We start from the raw sequence: 21634 nt of genomic DNA, 5'->3' as shown, positions 1-21634 counted from the left end.
TCGTATGCCAAAAGATAGAATGAAATGTGGTCTCTGAGCGTATTATGGTTGGTATTTGGGTCCAAACTCTGAGTCATATGCGGGATTCGATACACTAATAGATAATTTGGTAACATACTTTAGAACCAACTTCGCTCGTCTGGAATAAAGGGCTATATTGGGAGGAAGTGCATAACAAACACGAGCTGCTAAGAAAGGCAATAACTGGTCTCTGCGAGCAAAGCAAACACAATTATTTCAGTTCCTAGAGACCTTAATGTTAATATTTGACCAAATTACTATACTTTCGTGGTAAACACGCTAACCATTCCTGCATCACATGAACGAGCTATGTAAGAAGAAACTTTTAAAAGGATGAAAATGAGAAAAAAGATCCCTTGTAGGTGCTTGCTATAAAAATACGTCCCGGTGAGATCACCCCGTTTATATCCAGTAATATATGTGCGGCGATATTCGATGAAATTAAATTCTTTTTTGTTCGGGCCTGTTGACCCATACGTATGCTTCTTCCGCTAACAAAATTACAGTATTGCTTCCATGTCGGTTATTTTTTTAGCTAATGGGCATCCATTATTCTTTTCAGTACACTTTTTAGTATACCAACCATACCTATCATGGTTCTGTAGTTCATAAAATAAAATTAATAACACATTTCACGAATGGATGATAATTAGAAAATAACAATCATTAATTAATTACAGAGTAAAAGAAGCAATATACCGAACTTAGCATATAGCATGCATGTATCCTCCTTTAATGGTCAGGATACTTTGCAGATAATGAGCATATATCCCCACTTGGTAGTAAGCATGCTTTGCAGATAGCAAGCGTGTATCCTCCTTTAATGGCAGGATACTTTGCAGATAGCGATCATATATCCTCGCTTAATGGTCAGGATACTTTGCAGATAGGAATCATGTATCCTCATTTAATGGTCAGGATACTTTGCAGATAGCGATCATGTCTCCTCGCTTAATGGTCAGGATACTTTGCAGATAGCGATCATGTATCCTCGCTTAATGGTCAGGATACTCTGCAGATAGCAAGCATGTATCCTCATTTAATGGTCAGGATACTTTGCAGATAGCAAGCATGTATCCTCATTTAATGGTCACGATACTTTACAGATAGCGATCATGTTTCCTCGCTTTGTGGTCAATATTTGTCATAGGAAAAGTACCCAGTTTGGCACAAAAGGAAAAATGCAATATTTTTAATCAACATTTTGTATAAAAGCTGTACATTTTTCTTTCATAACCTTTAATAACTGCAATCTTTTAAAGTCGAGAATTGTTAACAATGCATTTTTGCTCGAATTTATGACCTATTTTAGGGAACAAGCGTTGCTAATCGCATCGCTGAGAGAATACATTATATCGTATTTTGATTATGACCTAGGATACTTGTTTTTAAAATCCAGCCCATGAAATAATTAGTTTAATCTGACTAAATAATGTACGTGCATGTACATTACCTGAAGTTTTAAACGCAATTTTATGGACGAAGGGACCGAGAACCAGCTTTTTTAAGTATTATTCTACTCTAACACTGAAATTAATTTAGATCATATTATCTCCCTGCTAACTCTGCTCGAAACTTTTAATCAGGAAATTCAAGTTCAAACTCAGAAATCCACTTCGATAATTAGAGTTAATATATGTCCCCCAAATTTTGCACTTTAAGCCTCACACCTCAATTTTTTTTAAATCGATTTTTACAGGGCTTTTTTTGTTAAGTTTTCTTTCGTATATAATCATATGTTGTTTAATTGTTATATATATATATATATATATATATATATATATATATATATATATATATATATATATATATATATATATATATAGCAAGAACAAAGAACCCAAATTGATGACGTATGAAAGAGGTCAACGATGAAACCTTTGCGCCATCTACAATGGTCCAGTTAAATGTTTTATCCCGGATCTAATATCTTGTTAAACTGTCGATTTCATAACAATTTACTTTAGTTATGTTCTTAATTAGTACTGCATGAATGAGTTGGTAATAATTCATAGCTAAATAAAGCCTCTAAATAAATGTTTAAATGATTTTTTTTTACGTTTAAATTATATTTTTTTACAGAAAAATGATAGTTAAGACCATATATCTGAGAGAGTTGATTAATGGCAGAATTTTTTTTTATTTTGGGGTTCTTGTAAATTTGCAAAGACAAATGCCGGTTTAGATTCTTCTTGATTTAAACCGCTGCGATTGGAATGTTCACAGCCTGCGAATCCAATAGGTTTCTTTAGATGTCATAATTTCTGTGCTCCAATTTTGATATTATGGCTGGGAAAAGAGAAAGGTTCCGACACTGGGCTCCTTTCCACTTTATTGGTTTGTCAGTCTGGTCTGTGTAGATTCATTCTAATATTTAATTTCTGCGTTTATCCAAAACCTTGGATGCTGCATACATTGCATGTGATGAAGAAGATCACGTGTTCTTTGTTACATGTTAAAGCATTGTTCTGAACATTGAACTTTTCACCCGTGACGGTGCTGGAAAATGTGCTGTTTCCTTCATGTGTTGTCACCTCTTGCATCTTGTGTTTCCACAAGGCTTCGATTTCCAATTAATTTTTTTAGATTGGCTTTAAATTTGTCCTGACTAGCGTGTCTATCGAAGTCTTAGGTCAGCGAAATGCTACAACTGGTTTGTTTGGAAAGATCATTTTAATCGGTTTACACGATTCGAAGGTTGACCGATGTTTGTCTATGATGCGACCCACTTGTGAGTTCTCTGGGTGAAACCTGAGGATGAGGTACATAGAGCTAACCCAACACCTGACAAGGAGAGGTCATAACACCTGTAATAATGTAGGCGGTACATAGATCTAAGCAAACAAACTGTTCTGACCTCCTTAAATACAAGGGAAAAGAAATCATGGAACAAGCACCCTTTGTTCTCTGAGATTTTAAAATACGAGACATCCATGTGGTTAATACCTGTAACCAAGGCAAATCAAATTGGGCAGTCAACATATCAAGTTGACACATAGATACGTAGATAAGAGAGATACATTTGAAATGGCCCTCCACGAGGACTCCACGACTGAGAGGTTTTTGGAAGTCCAAACAAACACGTGAATTTACAGGTATTCAAACGCCATCGAAACCTGCCATCAGTCTCTCCATATTCATCCGTTCTGTAACATTTATTGATCAAGAAAATTATATAACTAGCTTGCATCAGAACTTTAAACAAGAAAAGCATTTCATAACAATCTCACAATCTCAACAATAACTTATTTGTGTGGTTGTGCTGTAAAACTCAATGCTTATGCTAATCATTGCATACAATGGGGGGGGGGGGGGATTTAACTTGAGGGCTCTAACAAATGCAAACAGCATATGTGCTGATATGCCGTCGAATAATGCGCCAGCAGAACACGGTCTGTGTTGTTTGTTCTACTGATTACTTATAGCCAACTACAGATTTTCAGATCTGCAGGCGCATTATGCGCCGGCAAATCTGGGCATGTGCAGTTGTGAAGTTGGACTTAACTTTTACGTGAGAATAAACGGTGGTTTAATGTCTAAAACTTACATCAGTAATATTTTCACCGGTTAACAAGTTCATAAACTCGTGATGATAATGCGAGTGTAATGAAGAATACTTTTTTTGAGGCTTCTCAACTCCATTCCTTTGAGTCGAGATAATCGGTAAATTATAAAACTATGTGTATATGTTCATATCTTAATACGGTATCTTGATAATCGGAGTCGAAATTTTGTATTCTAACTTTACTTGGATTTTTTACTGTGTCCTTGAAGAAAAGGCATTGTTCTTCCAGCTATACAATATACTAGTCCATTTTAAACCATGATAATGTATGATATTAAAACTGAATTACAGGACAAATTGATGATTTTACGTGTATTTTAAATTGAAGGAAAAAAAAAAACAACAAAATGCATCATGCTCACAAGGCAATTACTTCACTGTTGTGATTTATAGGTTTTGTCTGCACCATGAAACGTGGCTGTCAGTCATGCAGATTGTGTCTGCACCATAAATCCATTTCCTCAAATATTAAAAGAAATCAGAATATTTTTTCCCCAAAATACCTGTCTCACACTGTGACATTTTTTTCTTCTTAAGCAAATTTAAGTAGAGAATTCAGTTGTTTCCATCAATGATATTTGTCTGGACTCATTAGTTAGGCTTGTCTCTACATGACTACTGTAAAAACTAAAGAATAAATGTTCTATTGTTTTTAAAGAGCTGTTTTTTTTTAAAAATTGATGATTACACACTAGCCAGATTTAACTTAGCAAAACCGCTGGAAATGCAAAATTTGGATATTATTCAAGATTCACGTGTATGACGTCAATGTCAGGCGGCAGTAATTGATGCCGTTGTGTACACAGCACTTGTTGGAGGCGCCGAATAATTTGTGCTAGAACCATATAATTGGAAATTTCCCGTGCTTATGTCGATAAACAGAAAGTGACCCTAAATAAAACCACTCAGTGACGTCACTCATTTATGATATTTACGTACTATTAACAAATTTTATGCCACAACTAATATTTATCGTTTTCATTATTTTTTTTTCTTTCAGTTCAACGTCAGGTCACCACAATGTCAGCAATAAAATATAAATGACTGCCTGTCTTTCCCCAGTCATGATATTTCTTTTTATTAAATTGTGCCGGAAATTGATATATTTAGGAAGTTTTCTGTTTACTATTCATCTGCATGCCCATTGATGTCATATTTTTATGTTTATTTCACTTATACACGAAAGAATTCGACATATTCGTTTCTTAGCAGACATCTAGTCCTCGAATCATGGTGCATCTTTTGATTCAGAGCACCCTATAATTAAAAGAAAATGACCTTTGGAGAAATTTGTTTTGAAGATTTAGCTGCAGACTTAAGTATAATTTTACAGGTAGTTCCAATGAGAATGGGGAATCTTGAAAAATAACAGAACTTATCTTTCTCTGCGATGTGTGTTTTCCCAGCTTTGCCAATCCAACGGAACCAATTACAAGTCACGAAGTTTTCTGGGTTGTTGAACCTAAATCTTTCATCTGCAAAGTGTTTTGGTTTCTTTTCTTGTTTCTGTTTTCCTTTGAAAATCAGTCCTATTATTTTTAAAAGTTTTTTTTATTTGCCAAAGATTTTGTCTGAAAAAGGAGCTGATAGCAGAACACTTGGTTAAACCTTTTGGTTCTCTTTTTTATATAAAAAAATGCCCAGAAACATGTGTGCATTGATGATTCTTTTAGCCATGACAATTTCAAATAACAGACATTTAATTATGATACCATTAGTCTGCACGTGTATTAAATACATAACATTTGCTAATTGATTTTTTTTGGTTTCTTTCGTATAGTTCTTGCTTTATATTTTGTATAGATAGAACGCATAGTGATCCTAACCCCTCTGTTGTTATATCATATTATGCTGGCTCATAGTGTCTTTTCTTTTCTATATGTCGACGACTTTGACCTTGGCATTATAGGACACAAGGTACTAATGATATGGAAAAATGGGAACCAGCCTGGAAATGGATAAAAAAGAGTATATATGGGTTTGGCTGACCAGGATTGGTTAATAATGTAAGTTACGTTTTTGGAAAAAGAATCTTTTGAGAGCCTATCATAGTTGTAAGTGGAAAAAAAATAGAGACATTGTTTCATTGATGGAATTTCAGTCCTTTACTAGTCTTGAGTTTGGAACACTCATTACTATAATTAGCACCTGACTCTTTGGTGCGGAATCGAAAGCACATGTTTCGAACATATGCAAGGCACGAAAATGCCGCGGTTCATATCATTTCCTCGACACAGAAGCTGACATCCAGGTTTCATCTATACTGATAAACAAAGATTTGATCATGAGCACTAATACATTTTAAATTATTGAATTTTGAATATCATGGTGTTTGCATAGGTTTACTTTGGGAACTGTAATAGTACTGTGAGTCCTATACCATTCTGTGCTCTCTTGTATTGTCTGCTCTTTCCTGTATGTCGACGAATGAAGTTTTACTATTGCATGTAGTGAGCGCTCTCTCTTAAAACAAAGTGAATACATTAAAAAAGAGTCTGATTTATTGGCAGTCATTTTGAAAATTGAGTTTGAAAATCGAGAAAGACGTGATTTTTTGTAAAATGTTTCGTGAACTTCAGTCTCAAACAGTGTCAACTAAGCTTAGAATTTTCGGAAAATACACATTATAAAATACATTAATTCAATGAGGGCCAGGCCCATCCTAAACGCACCATGAGCGTCACATTTCTCAGCTAATAATTTTATCCTACCACCGTATCTCAAATTCCTGGTATGTTAGAATCGATATGGAACCAATTCAAGTTTCTAAAGAAATGTTTGGTATAATCTCAGACGAACATTTTAGTTTTTATAGTTCCGAAAATCGGATGTACGCCTCAGCATGAAATTTAATTCAAGTTTAGAATGGCTGTATTATCGTCAGGTCTGGTCTCAGCAGCAGACATATTTAATGTTATTACTGATAAAAGTTAATGTTCTTACCAGGTTACATTATGCAATACATAATCATTTTTATACCTTTTTCAGGTAGTAATAAGTTATTAATATAATCATTTGCTAATTTTACCGTTGAATTAAGTAGTGACCTTCCTAACAATGTCGTCACTAATAATTATCAATTACCAAGAAAGTTTCATTATTAGCTATTTAATATTTATTTTCCCCATTAAAGCCAATAAAATGTCGATTTGTCACAAAATAATCTATTTTGTTGTATAATATCAGATTGTAAGCATACTTGCCAGTAACTCAAACCAATCTCTAAATCTTTTTCGTCAAAAGTATTTCATATAAACGTGATGCAAATATTTGCTATCGAACGGCGCTGTTACTCAAGGGTAATTGCTCCTGAAAAAATATTTGAATTCAACCGTTTTATTCATTTCCATTCTTAATTATATGAATCCAATAAATAATATTCTCCATAGATATTATCACGCAACATCTATGATTAAATCCGTGAATAAAATTTGTATGTAATAATTGAATGTTCAATATGACTTTACACTTCAAACTCATTTAGCACTCTTATTGCTATGACGTATTGAAAATAACTTTACACTTCAAATTCATTTAGCACTCTTATTGCTATGACGTATTGAAAATAACTTTACACTTCAAATTCATTTAGCACTCTTATTGCTATGATGTATTGAAAATAACTTTACACTTCAAACTCATTTAGCACTCTTATTGCTATGATGTATTGAAAATAACTTTACACTTCAAATTCATTTAGCACTCTTATTGCTATGACGTATTGAAAATAACTTTACACTTCAAATTCATTTAGCACTCTTATTGCTATGACATATTGAAAATAACTTTACACTTCAAACTCATTTAGCACTCTTATTGCTATGACGTATTGAAAATAACTTTACACTTCAAACTCATTTAGCACTCTTATTGCTATGACATATTGAAAAAACGTTACACTTCAAACTCATTTAGCACTTATTGGCTTCTAATAGTTCTGTTGGAAATGTTACAATTTTTAAAGTTACTAATCTGATATGACCAGGGCCGGAGTTAGGCCCATTGGACCGATTAGGCCCATTGAACCGATTAGACCCATTGGACCGATTAGGCCCATTGGACCGATTAGACCCATTGGACCGATTAGACCCAATCGGGATCCGCGCTCACAGGGGCCCCGCGCATTAGTCATTTTTAAAAATATATCTACTGAGAGAAAGTAATTTTAAAGCGATGGAAGAAAATTTTAAGTTCAGTATCATCTAAAACTTGTTTAAAAGTTTATTTCAAAATGCGTGCTCACGGGGTCCCTTCATGTAAATCCAGGGGGTCTACGCCAAAATGATCAAAAGGCCGTTCCTTGACACAAGTGCATAACAGTTTGCAAAATGAATGCATGAAACTATCAAGTAAATTAAGTGTTGATCAGTGATATGTAATGTTTAGTTTTTCCATTATAATTAGGCGTAGTATATAATCGTTAGGGTTTTTTTACTCCATTATTAATAGACAGAAACGATATATTAGCGCCATTATAATGACGGACCATTATCTTCGACGCATAACAAATCTGGCAAACGAATTCAAAAACCTTTTTTTTTTTTTTGTATACGAAAGTGGTTAATGACGAAAATTAGCAGTTAATTATGTAGCTCTACAAGTTCTCTGTTCTTTTACTGATTTTTCTAAATTTCCACTCTGTTGTAGAGACGTGTTAAATGAATCATGAGACACGTGTATCCTTCTTATCATGTTGTATCATGGTTTGCTTAAGTGACCGACCACTTAATTGTCAGGGGTGGGTGACTTTCTTTCACAGCCAGGTTATTTTTTTCTTCTTTGGTTCTATTATCGCACCATAATGTTTGTTGTGCAGTTAAAATGATGGGAAAAATAAGGTATTTTTTCGGCACATCAGAGCAAGAAAATTTTTGCAAGATTTTTTTTCTTTCAAATCCCGAGCATATTCTCCATCCCTTCCCCTTCAATGGGTAAATGGTCAGTTTCTTGATATTGCAAAAGGTAGCGCGACACTTTGGCAAAAAAAAAACCAGGGCTGGACTGGCGACATTTTGACAATTCCAGGTTTTAGGTGGGTTAGTCCCACCATGGAAAACCATTTAGTTTGATGCATATGAGGCGCCGTAACGGACAAAAGCTGGTCCAATGAGAACGTTGCCGTTGAAATTTCAATGTCGTATGTCGAGAATTCCAATTTCACGTTTTGATTCAAACTGCGTATCCTTATAGTTCCATCGTTTAGGTCGAGATTTTAGATTTTATATCTTGAATTGTGCAGCGGTGGTTTAAATTTCAATGTCCTATGTCTAAAATTCTAAGTTCACGTGTCGAATTTAACTGTTTGTGATGAAGTTCCATTTGATATGTCGTCTATTTAGATTTTAACTGTTGAATTACACAGCGTTGGTTGAAAGTTGGATATCAAATGCTAATTTTTAAGATTTTATCTAACTGGTCCAAAGAGAACGTTGCAGTTGAAATTTCAGTGTCGTATCTCGATGTCGTATGTCGATAAATCAAATTTCCCATGTGGAATCAAATTGTTTTTCCTTAAAATTCCATTGTCTAGGCCGAGATTTTAGATTTTATCTGTTGAATTACACAGCGTCGATTTAGACTTCAATCTCCAATGTCGAGATTTTAGATGTTAGCTGTTGAAGTGTACAGCAGTGATTGAAATTTTAACGCTGCACATTTTGAATCACGTTCATTGTGCTGAAAGGTCCATATCGCATGTCGAGTTTTTAGATTGTATGTGCTGAATTACACAGCGGTGGTTGGGGTTTTTAGTTTCCTTTTTTATATAGTGAAATACTTATTGGTCTTAATAGTTACATTGCACGATGATAATGTCTACTGTAACAATTCAGAATAATATCGAGTATGAGGCGCCGTAGCGGACAAAAGCTGATCCAATGAGAAAATTGCAGTTGAAATTAAGATGTCGTATGTCGAGAAATCCAATATCACGTGTTGGATCAAGTTGCATGCCCTTAAAGTTCCATTTTCTAGATCGAGATTTTCGATTTTATATGTTGAATTATACTGTGGTGGTTTAAAGTTCTATTTCCTATGTCGACGTTTTACAGTAAATATTTTGAATTACAAAACGGTGGTTGAAATTTCAATATCATATGTCGAGAATCCCTAATTCACAAGTTGGATGTAACTGTTTGTGATGAGAGTTCCATTCCATATGGCGAGTATCTAAATTTCATCTGTTAAATTTCACAGCAACAAGAAGCAGCCTCCTTGTTTAAAAATAACGCCGTCCGTTCACGAGAGCGACCTCTAGCGAAGAAATTCATAATAATTCTCGACCTGTGAATATTAACTTTCAGCTGTAAATGCATGAAATGGAATGGCGTCTCATAATCAAATACACGAATGATGAATCTTAATACTCGATATTATTTTGAATTGTTAAAGTGGACATTGTGTAATGTTACTTTTAACACCAACACACCATTTCACCATATAATAATAGCAATTCTGACTAGCACAATAAAATGTCCAACCCACGCTGTATAATTCAACAGATACAATCTAGAAACTCAACATATGAAATGGAACTTTCAGCACAATCAATGTAATTCAACATGTTAAATTGAAACTCTCGACATAAGACATTAAAATTTCAACAACCGCCATGTAATTCAAAAGATACAATCTAAAAATTCGACATTGGACAACGAATTTTAAACCAGTGCTGTGTAATTAAACAGATGAAATCTAAATACTCAACATATGAAATGGAACTTTCAACATAAACTCTGATCAATACGAAAGTTAGGAATTCTCGACGTATGACATTTAAATTTCAACCACCGCCGTGTAATTCAAACGAAACAATCTAATACCTCGACATAAAAATATAACTTTCAACCACTACTGTTTAATTCAACAGATACAATCTAAATTCTCGACCAAGAAATTGGAACTTTAAGGACAAGCATTTTTGATACAACACGTGAAACTGGAATTCTGGATATATAACATTAAAAGGTAAACGGCAACTTTCTGATTGGACCAACTTTTGTCCGCTACGGCGCCTCATAGATGCAAACATCAGTTATAATAAAATGTTTGAAATGTTTAGAAATATCTATTAATTACCGGAAAACCAAAGATCGCGTTATTTTATTTATTTTTTTTTTTTTTTTCGGGAATGGCCAGCTTTTGATACTGCTGTTTATTGTTTTTATTTATTGAATACCTGCGTTTACAAGCTTGCGCATAAAACATGCTTGAGGGAAATACGGTTTGGAACCTTCTAATTCACATTCTTAAACCTTGATTATAGATGGAACAGTAGGCACGTATATACAGGGAGGTAATATGTTACTTTGAAGGTATGCGTGTAATTTGTGTAATGTATAAGTCTTATATATGTGTTAAAAATTTTGTATTTATATGAGAAAGGAATGTTAAGATGCAGCAGTTGTGGAGATATGTCGAAATAAATAGGAAGACAATTATTGCTACTTTAATAAGTAATCACGTACTTCAGTTTAAGTTTTGAACTGTGACGTAATAAACGCTGCTCGGTAGATTTTTGAAACTATTACATAATGTAAAATCCATTATAAATTACTAAAAATGACTCGTATATTAAATATGTACAAAGCAGGAATTGTTTAGAAAGTTGTTGTAGCCTAGATCGTTTACACATATGCCATATTTTTTGTATCCACAGAATAGAATATAATTCATGAATTCGAAGTTTGTAAAGACTTTTTTATTTCTTTTTTAAAATGTACCAAACTATTATAAGGTCAAAGTACGAAATTAATCTTTTGTTATTTGCAAAAGGTTTTAGATTAAAATTTTCTTAGAATTGACCCCGAATATTTAAGAACGATAGAATCAATGACAAAGAACTAGACGAATGTTTTAACCGCATTAAACATACTGATAATGGTAATTATGCATGAATGATATAAGAAACACAAAGAATGACCTTCATACCTTTAGAACATTATTTTGTTTAAACATACATTTTGATTTTTGAATTAGCATTGTTATTTTGATATAGAATATTCCTATTTTGACGATAGTATTGCTTTTTTATATCATATTTCCGCTTTTTACAATATTATTGCTATTTTGATGTTATACATGCGTCCGCCTCCGATGAGGAGGTAGCTGGTTCGAACCTCGGCCGAGTCATAACATAGGCTAACAAAAATGGTACTAGGAGCAGCCTCGCTTGACGCTCAGCATTACGAGTTTAGTGTTAGGACTGGTCGGCCTGGTTCCAGGATAATGTGACTGTGTAGGACTTGATGCTACATGTCTGCGGCATAATGCACCAGTGCTAGACATCACTATAAACTGCCACAAAGGCACAAACGAACACATACAGACACACAATAGTATTGCTGTTATGAAATAACATACTTTCGTTTTCATACAATAGCCCCGCAATTTTGATATAGCATACATTCCAATTCTTACAATACTATTGCTATTTTGATATCGTGCATTTTGAATTTTACAATAGTATATCTATTTTGATATTTCTCATATTGCGCTCTTAGCACAGAAGGAAATTGAAAATGGATGTATGCAAATGTGGATCCAAAGTGGTTAGATCTACTCTCAAGTGTGCGTGTGTATATATATATATATATATATATATATATATATATATATATATATATATATATATATATATATATATATATATATATATATTGCCAATTGAAAACATATGTTAAAGCTAGGTTAAAAATCCAAATCACACACACACACAATTGCAACGAAATTGTGGCATCCAACCAAGGAGTTAAGGATCTGGCCCCATGCGTTCAATAAACATGCGTTTTCTGTCTAAGATGAAGTTGATGATCTTGCTCCAGCATTTACTGAAAATTCGTTTTCTGTCGAAAATGGAGATATGGAGATATTCTTTTTATTGTTTCCTTGGATATACTGACTTTTTCATCTACTATCATTGATCGATAAAGTACGCTTCTACTCGCTGTATATCTTGAATTCATCTTAAAAGGGCGTCGTCTTATCACGGAGAAAAACGAAAGATTTTCCCGTAATGAAAAGATAATCGTTCTTGTCTCCCCATGATATCAAATATTTCTTGGTATAAAATTGTAAGGCAAGATACTGTACAATCATAAATATGTTTGAAGGATTTAATTTCCTTTTTATATATGGGTAATGTACTTCCGCAAAATTAAATCATCTACGAAACGTTTTGCAGATATTGGATATGACGTAAACTAGGTGACGTCGCTGTATTTATTTCATGAAATTTACTCTGCTACTGACAAGAACGTCATTATAATCCTAAGAAATTTGAGACAAATATGGTAAATTGGACCTAACATTTTTTAAAGCTGAACTCTTAAACTATTAACCATTTTTGAAGTGTGGATTCGACCTTTCGGTCTAATATTAATTTTCAAGCCATTTGAAGGTAATGGTATGCATATACAATAGTGTTATTTTACCCCCAAAGACGTGCGAATTGGTGACGGTGTTGACAATGTATTTATAAGATCTAATCTATGAATTTGTACAGCCTTCAATCAGTTTTAAGGTAGTATGCAAAATATAAATCCATTGTATTGGATTTCATGTTAAAAATTACATCTCTCACCCCCCACATGACCAAACTATCAGCAATATCCATTGCTTCGATTTTTTTAAGTTATATGATTTCTGGCAGCTTTACTCATCGACAGTGATATTACTTACGTCCTACCACGTTATTTCATGTGAAAGGGGCATATAATTTTGGACACTGGCCAACAGCTAACTTTCATCAATAATGCCTACTATCAATAAATGAATCTACACGTAATAAAGGGAAGGTTCTGTTTATATTAATTTTTCTTTACGATGCATCCATCATTATTGTTTGGTATTACAGGAAAACGACACATATGCGTTGCAAGTTTAAATGTAAAGAAAATATGTGCGATAAATGGTAAATGAGAGAGAGAGAGAGGGGGAGAGGAATTGCAATATGTCCGGATAAAGCAAGGAGCCATTGTAAATGAAACAACGGACTAATGTTGGTGGTCAAAGACTTGGAATAACATTCCCGTTTGAGTAAAGAAAGGCTTTTAATTTGAAAATAGCTTTGCTAGTATACATCTGTAGTTTTTCAACATGTATATAAACTTTCCTTCAAACCTAATTTCTTGCTTGAAAATGACTCCCACCTCTCAGCAACCCCACCCCCCTTCAGTGCCACAACAAGACAAGATTTGATTACACTCAGGCTGTAAAGTTTACAACATATGTGGTATAGAAGAAACAGAACGCACAAATAGCATGTGATATTATGACATAATGCTTAACAAGGATTACAGAATTCGGAAAACGCAATCTAAAATGGATTACAAAATTTGGAAAAAGCAGTCTAAAATGGATTACAAAATTTGGAAAACGCAGTCTAAAAGGGATTTCCAAATTTGGAAAAGCAGTCTAAACAGGATCTCAAAATTTGGAAAATGCAGTCTAAAAGGGATTTCAAAATTTGGAAAGTGCAATCGAAAAGGGATTTCAAAATTCGGAAAACGCAATCCAAAAATATTACAAATATTTTGGTAAGTGTGGTGCCTGTTTTCATTAACTGATTATATTTATAAACGTTAGTCCCTGAAGTGTAAAACGAGGATACATTTTTGGGGGATCTTTCATTATAAAGGTAATAAGCTGACAAAAGATAGGGAGATTTATCCACTATTTCCAAAGACTGGCAAAGTGTGCAATATCATTCATTATGGGGGACATTAGCCCATCTACCAGTTTTAATGGGAAACCTATATGCGCTTCTGAACTTAATTAAGCTTACAAATTTATGTTTTGGCAATGAGAAATAGATCTTGTCTGAATCCAGTGCCCCATAGTAAACTGTTTAGGCATTTCTGTACATTTTTAATGTAGATTATATGATATTATAAGGTTATTATTAATTAGTTCCAGAAACATTCGAGAAGCTGGTATGAAACCATAAATTCACCATTAGTTTCTTTAACGTCTCTCTAAAGACACCTTTTATTCTGTTATATCATTATACCAAGTACGTACATCTTCATTTTCTTATCAGTAATTGTTTCTGAATAATTAATGACAAATATTGTCATTGATAAATAAACTGTCTTGTGTATCATCGGTCGCGCGAAGCAAAAGCATTAGTCAAAAACTTCGGGTCATGAACTCATCATGTTTCTCCTGATAACCAGAGCTTCAGTGAATGTCAGTCAGTACACAGTAAAATGTGTCATCTTTGTGGAAATAAACTTTTTGATGGGGTTGAAGTAACTAGTTATCTTGTGTCGTATACAGTTTGCCATTGTTTACGGCCGTATATGTTCCTCAGGAAAAAGAGCGGATGGATGATCATCAATGAAATGCTTGTAATATTTTATTTACTTGATTAATACCCATATATGTACTTGTTTTTGTACGATAGTAGTTAGGTACATATAATAGGACAAATGCAAGACAAAATGTGTGAAGTTTCAAAAGTGTTTACATACATGAGATAACATGAAATCTTTGAAATCTAGGATACGAACAAAGTAAAGGAGTAATCATTGTCCACATATTCCGTAATCCTCCTATGTAGACTTGACCCAAGGATTTAAACCAAACTTTGTGTATTATCGACATATGGCATTATCGATAGCTTATAAATTACTTTCAAAAGCAAACCAAACTGATAAAGAACAGGCTTTGTAGAATGCCTCAGAATCGATGGTTCAGCTCTCTTCGCAGATCACTTGAGATACGTTGAAATCCGATCCTTGTGCCTACAATACGTTCAGTGGCATAGCCTGCCTCTTAACACATTTGATAATGCAAGTAAAGTAGTTTCTAGCCTTAGAGTAATGACATGTTTCAATTTTTGTGATTTAAAGTTGTGCAAATGTCACGAACACCCGACTGTGTCCGCTGTTTTAAAATCGCTTCAAAGCTACAGACGGTCATATAGTTGTCGACAAATACTCCAAGAAGAATATAGGACTCGGGGTATTATCAACAGATGTATGTTAAAGTACGGGAAAAACAATTACTCTCGAGTTACTGTTTAATGTATCGTACATTGGTCAGTTTTGTTTGTTTAACTGAACACGAAACTTCAACTGCAAATAATCTGATTACGGGAGCAGTCATTATTTGTTATTAACGTATTTAACAAGGCGTGTCCAAGGCTTAATTATGTGTGGGTTGGACGTGATGATGAAACTGATATCAATTTTACACGATCCCGATTAATTGTAACAATTAAAACGTCATAAATTTATATTGACATTACCCAAAAGCGTGTAGATAACGGACAACCCTAATGCGTTTGCATTCGTCTACTCCCTGTTATACCGTAAGTGTTTATATTGCATAATCTCGAAAGGCAAACACTCGATAACGAGCTTTTATACTTATACAAATTCAAGAATTGCTTGTTAATCCATCGAATCAAGCGTAAATTTCCTTAGCTGTTCATAATTACCTAATTTGCGTCTAAATGATGATTTAAGAAAAATAATTCTCAGAAAAATGCGTTGTATCTATTTTGAATCAATATGTATGTACTAGAGACTGTAACGAGTCAATGATGCGCTAGTTTTTCAAACACGTTATTTGCAAAAAAGGAAAGCAAATAAAAAAATTAGTGCAAGAAGTTTATTTATTGCCAAAAGAAACTCTGGATTTACCATTCATTTCTCCAATGTATCTGAGGTATTTTACATTTACGTATGATCACTGTTACAATAATCAAAGACCTTCATAGTTTCTGAAAAAGAAGTAATGTCGGCTTTCTCGTATCAGATTCTTTGGAAACCATCGCAGAAAAGCCATTTTGCAGATCAGAGTGCTCTGTCATACTTTGACTTCAAATCATTTTCAGGTAAATACTCAGTCCATTACTCTCATCATCACCAAAAGAGCAAATTTATCAGCTCTGACTTTTAAAAACGAGAACCTGGTCTGTTTCATCTTATGCTGCATTAATAGAGTCGTTATTCACAGTTTTGATAATGGGCAGTAACTGAATGGTTATATCGCTTTATATCGCTTGTGTTATAAATTGTCATTTCTTCCCCAAGTTACAAAAAAAACCGGCACTCCAATCCTTGCTTTTCTTTTTTTGTGGTTGGTTATCTCCAGTCGATTGTATCTTGTGTCATCACCCGCTGATGCTTTTCAGCAATTTAGGATGAGATCAAGTAACCAGTGGTTGATACAGATGCAAGAAAATCTTAGTCTCAGAGTGACATTATTTGTCTTTGTCGGTGAAGCGTTGCAAATGGTGTAACCCTTACTTCCTTAGACGATTAGTTTATTGTCTCTGTGCCAACTCCGAAATTTATTTTATTAGATACACAAAACATAAACAACCAATATTAGGTGGGGAAGAAATTAAAATACCTGTTTCATCTTTTTTTAAAAAACAAGATATGGTAGAGATAAATTGAATAGCTGTCTCATCCTAACAGTCTAGATTGTGTAGAAATAAATTCCAATAACTGTCTGATCCTAAACAACCAAGAAATGGTCGAGATGAATTCAAATAACTGTCTCATCCTAACCAACCAAGCAATGTTCGAGATGAATTCAAATAACTGTCTCATCATCAACAACCAAGAAATGGTCGAGATGAATTCAAATAACTGTCTCATCATCAACAACCAAGAAATGTTCGAGATGAATTCAAATAACTGTCTCATCCTAACCAACCAAGAAATGGTCGAGATGAATTCAAATAACTGTCTCATCCTAACCAACCAAGCAATGTTCGAGATGAATTCAAATAACTGTCTCATCCTAACCAACCAAGAAATGGTCGAGATGAATTCAAATAACTGTCTCATCCTAACCAACCAAGAAATGTTCGAGATGAATTCAAATAACTGTCTCATCCTAACCAACCAAGCAATGTTCGAGATGAATTCAAATAACTGTCTCATCCTAACCAACCAAGCAATGTTCGAGATGAATTCAAATAACTGTCTCATCCTAAACAACCAAGAAATGTTCGAGATGAATTCAAATAACTGTCTCATCCTAACCAACCAAGAAATGTTCGAGATGAATTCAAATAACTGTCTCATCCTAACCAACCAAGAAATGGTCGAGATGAATTCAAATAACTGTCTCATCCTCACCAACCAAGAAATGTTCGAGATGAATTCAAATAACTGTCTCATCCTAAACAACCAAGAAATGTTCGAGATGAATTCAAATAACTGTCTCATCCTAAACAACCAAGAAATGGTCGAGATGAATTCAAATAACTGTCTCATCCTAAACAACCAAGAAATGGTCGAGATGAATTCAAATAACTGTCTCATCCTAAACAACCAAGAAATGTTCGAAATGAATTTAAATAACTGTCTCATCATCAACAATCAAGAAATGTTCGAGATGAATTCAAATAACTGTCTCATCCTAAACAACCAAGAAATGGTCGAGATGAATTCAAATAACTGTCTCATCCTAACCAACCAAGAAATGTTCGAGATGAATTCAAGTAACTGTCTCATCCTAAACAACCAAGATATGGTCGAAGTGAATTGACATCTTCTAAGAGCTAGATGAAAGGCACACCTTATAACAAATCCATAATTGTTTTGAAATAATTGATAAAAATCAGATTGAAATGCTAATAGAGAAATATTTAAGTCCAGATAAGCCCATGCTTTCAGTGACCTTACCCAATATATAATGTTATTTTACTTGTTGTTTCAAAAATTATGATCACGACTAGGTAAGATATATCCTTAGGTAAGAACCCTATCAAATGAGAATGAAGAATTGAACATACATGACTCCACTAGGCATTACAAATATGATGCATGTGAGCATTATATACACTAGGCAATACAATACGACGCATGTAAGTATCATTTACACTAGGCATTACACATATGATGTACATGAGCATCATTTACACTAGGCATTACACATATGATGCATATGAGCATTACTTGCACTATACATTACACATATGATGCATGTGAGCATTACTTACACTATGCATTACACATATGATTCACGTGAGCATTACTTACACTAGGCATTACACACATGATGCATATGAGCATCATTTACACTAGGTATTACACGTATGATGCATATGAGCATTACTTACACTATGCATTACACATAAGATGCTTATGAGCATTACTTACACTATACATTACACATATGATGCATATGAGCATTACTTACACTATGTATTACACATATGATGCATATGAGCATTACTTACACTATGCGTTACACATATGATGCAAGTGAGCATTATTTACAATAGATATTACACATATGCATATGAGCATTACTTACATCATGCATTACACATATGATGCATATGAGCATTACTTACACTATGCATTACACATATGATGCATCTGGGCATTTTTTACACTATGCATTACACATATGATGCATATGAGCATCACTTACACTATGCATTACACTTATGATGCACGTCAGCATTACTTACACTAGGCATTACACACATGATGCATATGAGTATTATTTACACTAGGCATTACACGTATGATGCACATGAGCATTAATTACACTATGCATTACACATAAGATGCTTATGAGCATTACTTACACTATGCATTACACATATGATGCATATGAGCATTACTTACACTATGTATTACACATATGATGCATATGAGCAATACTTACACTATGCGTTACACATATGATGCATGTGAGCATTATTTACAATAGGCATTACACATATGATGCATATGAGCATTACTTACACTAGGCATTATACATATGATGCATATGAGCATTACTTACACTAGGCATTATACATATGATGCATATGAGCATTACGTACACAAGACATTGCAAATATGATGTATATGAGCATTACTTGTCCAAGTTATTACACATAGTATGCATGAGAGCATTGCTTACATTCAGCATTACACACATGATGTCTGTGAGCGTTGTTTACACTAGGCATTATACACATGATGCATGTGAGCGTTGTTTACACTATGCATTATACACATGATGCATGTGAGCATTGCTTATACTCGACATTACAAATATGATATCTGTGAGCGTTGCTTACACTAGGCATTACACATATGATAGCTGTAACCATTATTTACACTAGGAATTACACATGTGATGCCTGTGAGCGTTGCTTACACTAGGCATGATACACATGATGCATGTGAGCATTACTTACACTATGCATTACACATATGATGCATATGAGCATTACTTACACTATGCATTACACATATGATGCATCTGAGCATTGTTTACACTATTCATTACACATATGATGCATGTGAACATTATTTACACTAGGCATTACACATATGATGTCTGTGAGCGTTAATTATACTAGTATTCACAAATGATGCCTGTAAGCGTTGCTTACACTATGCATTACAGTTAATACTTGTGAGCATTACTAAGTATGGATAATATATGGTGTAACATATTACTTATTATGTGCAAATGGTCTGATTTTCAGATATTTCTATTGATTCTATATGCATATTACTTATTATGTGCAAATGGTCTGATTTTCAGATATTTCTATTGATTCTATATGCATATTACTTATTATGTGCAAATGGTCTGATTTTCAGATATTTCTATTGATTCTATATGCATATTACTTATTATGTGCAAATGGTCTGATTTTCAGATATTTCTATTGATTCTATATGCATATTACTTATTATGTGCAAATGGTCTGATTTTCAGATATTTCTATTGATTCTATATGCATATTACTTATTATGTGCAAATGGTCTGATTTTCAGATATTTCTATTGATTCTATATGCATATTACTTATTATGTGCAAATGGTCTGATTTTCAGATATTTCTATTGATTATACATGCATATTACTTTCTCGTCTTTGTCTTTTCCTCGTAGATTCGGGATCTGCCACCAAATCGCCCTAAAAAAAGTTGTGGCTCTAAAATATATAACCTTTTACACGTCATAAGAATTATAGCATTCGTATGTTTCACTTACAAACCCGTTAGAGGTAATAAATAATTACAAACATTTATTTTCAGCAACGATACATACAAATGTATAAAGATATCGATATTATAAGAAGTAGATTTCAAGTAAAAAAGTGTAAAAGTCAGGGTTTTTTTTTCTTCTGACACGTCGATAATACTTCAGGTCTAAAGTGAACAGGCCGATACGTGCAACCACTCAGACTACTATGTTACGAGAATGCCCTGACAGCTGTAATAATAATGAATTTCTGTAACCTTAATCCTCAAGGAGATATCATGATGCCATTATTACGAACGTGCGTCTTAAAATACGTCGATTGTGATCATGAGCCAATATCCAGAGCAAAATAGAGACTGATGAATTTGCATTTTATGAAATAAGAGGTCTGATGTCTCAATACCTTTTCCCCAACATGCATGTGTCTAGCGTACTCTCGTTTCATATACAAAGCTACTGAGAGTTAATGCCAGATGTAGGTATATCTTTACAGTATAATTGAGAAAAAAATTACTTTGCAGCTACGCCAGCTAAATTCCTTTGTGTTTTGTAAGTAAATATTAGGCTGAATTCTCGCTTGATTAATAACTTTTTTCAGATATAGACAGAGCTGTCTAACAAGTAAGAAAAATGGGCTGTTTTTTGTTTGCCCATATTGGTTGGGCCAAACCCAGAATTCAATTCTTCCTACCTGTTTACAATAGCTGGTTTGACCCACGATATATATTTTGGAGATTACGGTTAAAATCAGGTAAATGCAACAATTGTTTACTGGAAGTAGTATTCTTGCCATCCAATAAACCTAGGAATCTTTCGTCTCCGTGTAAATATTTTATCTTACATCCACTATCTGTAAGTTTCTACTGCCCTCGCTTTTTTATATTCATGTGGTTCTGTATATCCAGGTCAACATTCCAAACTAAGCTAAAATCATCCACTACAAGTCTTTTGGATGTTCATCCAATAATCCTAATAACTTCTGTCTAATATGAAAATCTAATTCCATTACGTCAATACTTGATGTACCGGTATCTTGACAAAATCTGTTTTCCTTATGTTACTACACCTCAAAATAATGTCTTCTATTC

This window comes from Sinohyriopsis cumingii, unplaced genomic scaffold (genome assembly GCF_028554795.1).
Source record: "Sinohyriopsis cumingii isolate HCF-2022 unplaced genomic scaffold, ASM2855479v2 utg001510l, whole genome shotgun sequence".
In the NCBI taxonomy this organism is placed as follows: Eukaryota; Metazoa; Mollusca; class Bivalvia; order Unionida; family Unionidae; genus Sinohyriopsis; species Sinohyriopsis cumingii.
This window is presented reverse-complemented; position numbering follows the sequence as displayed.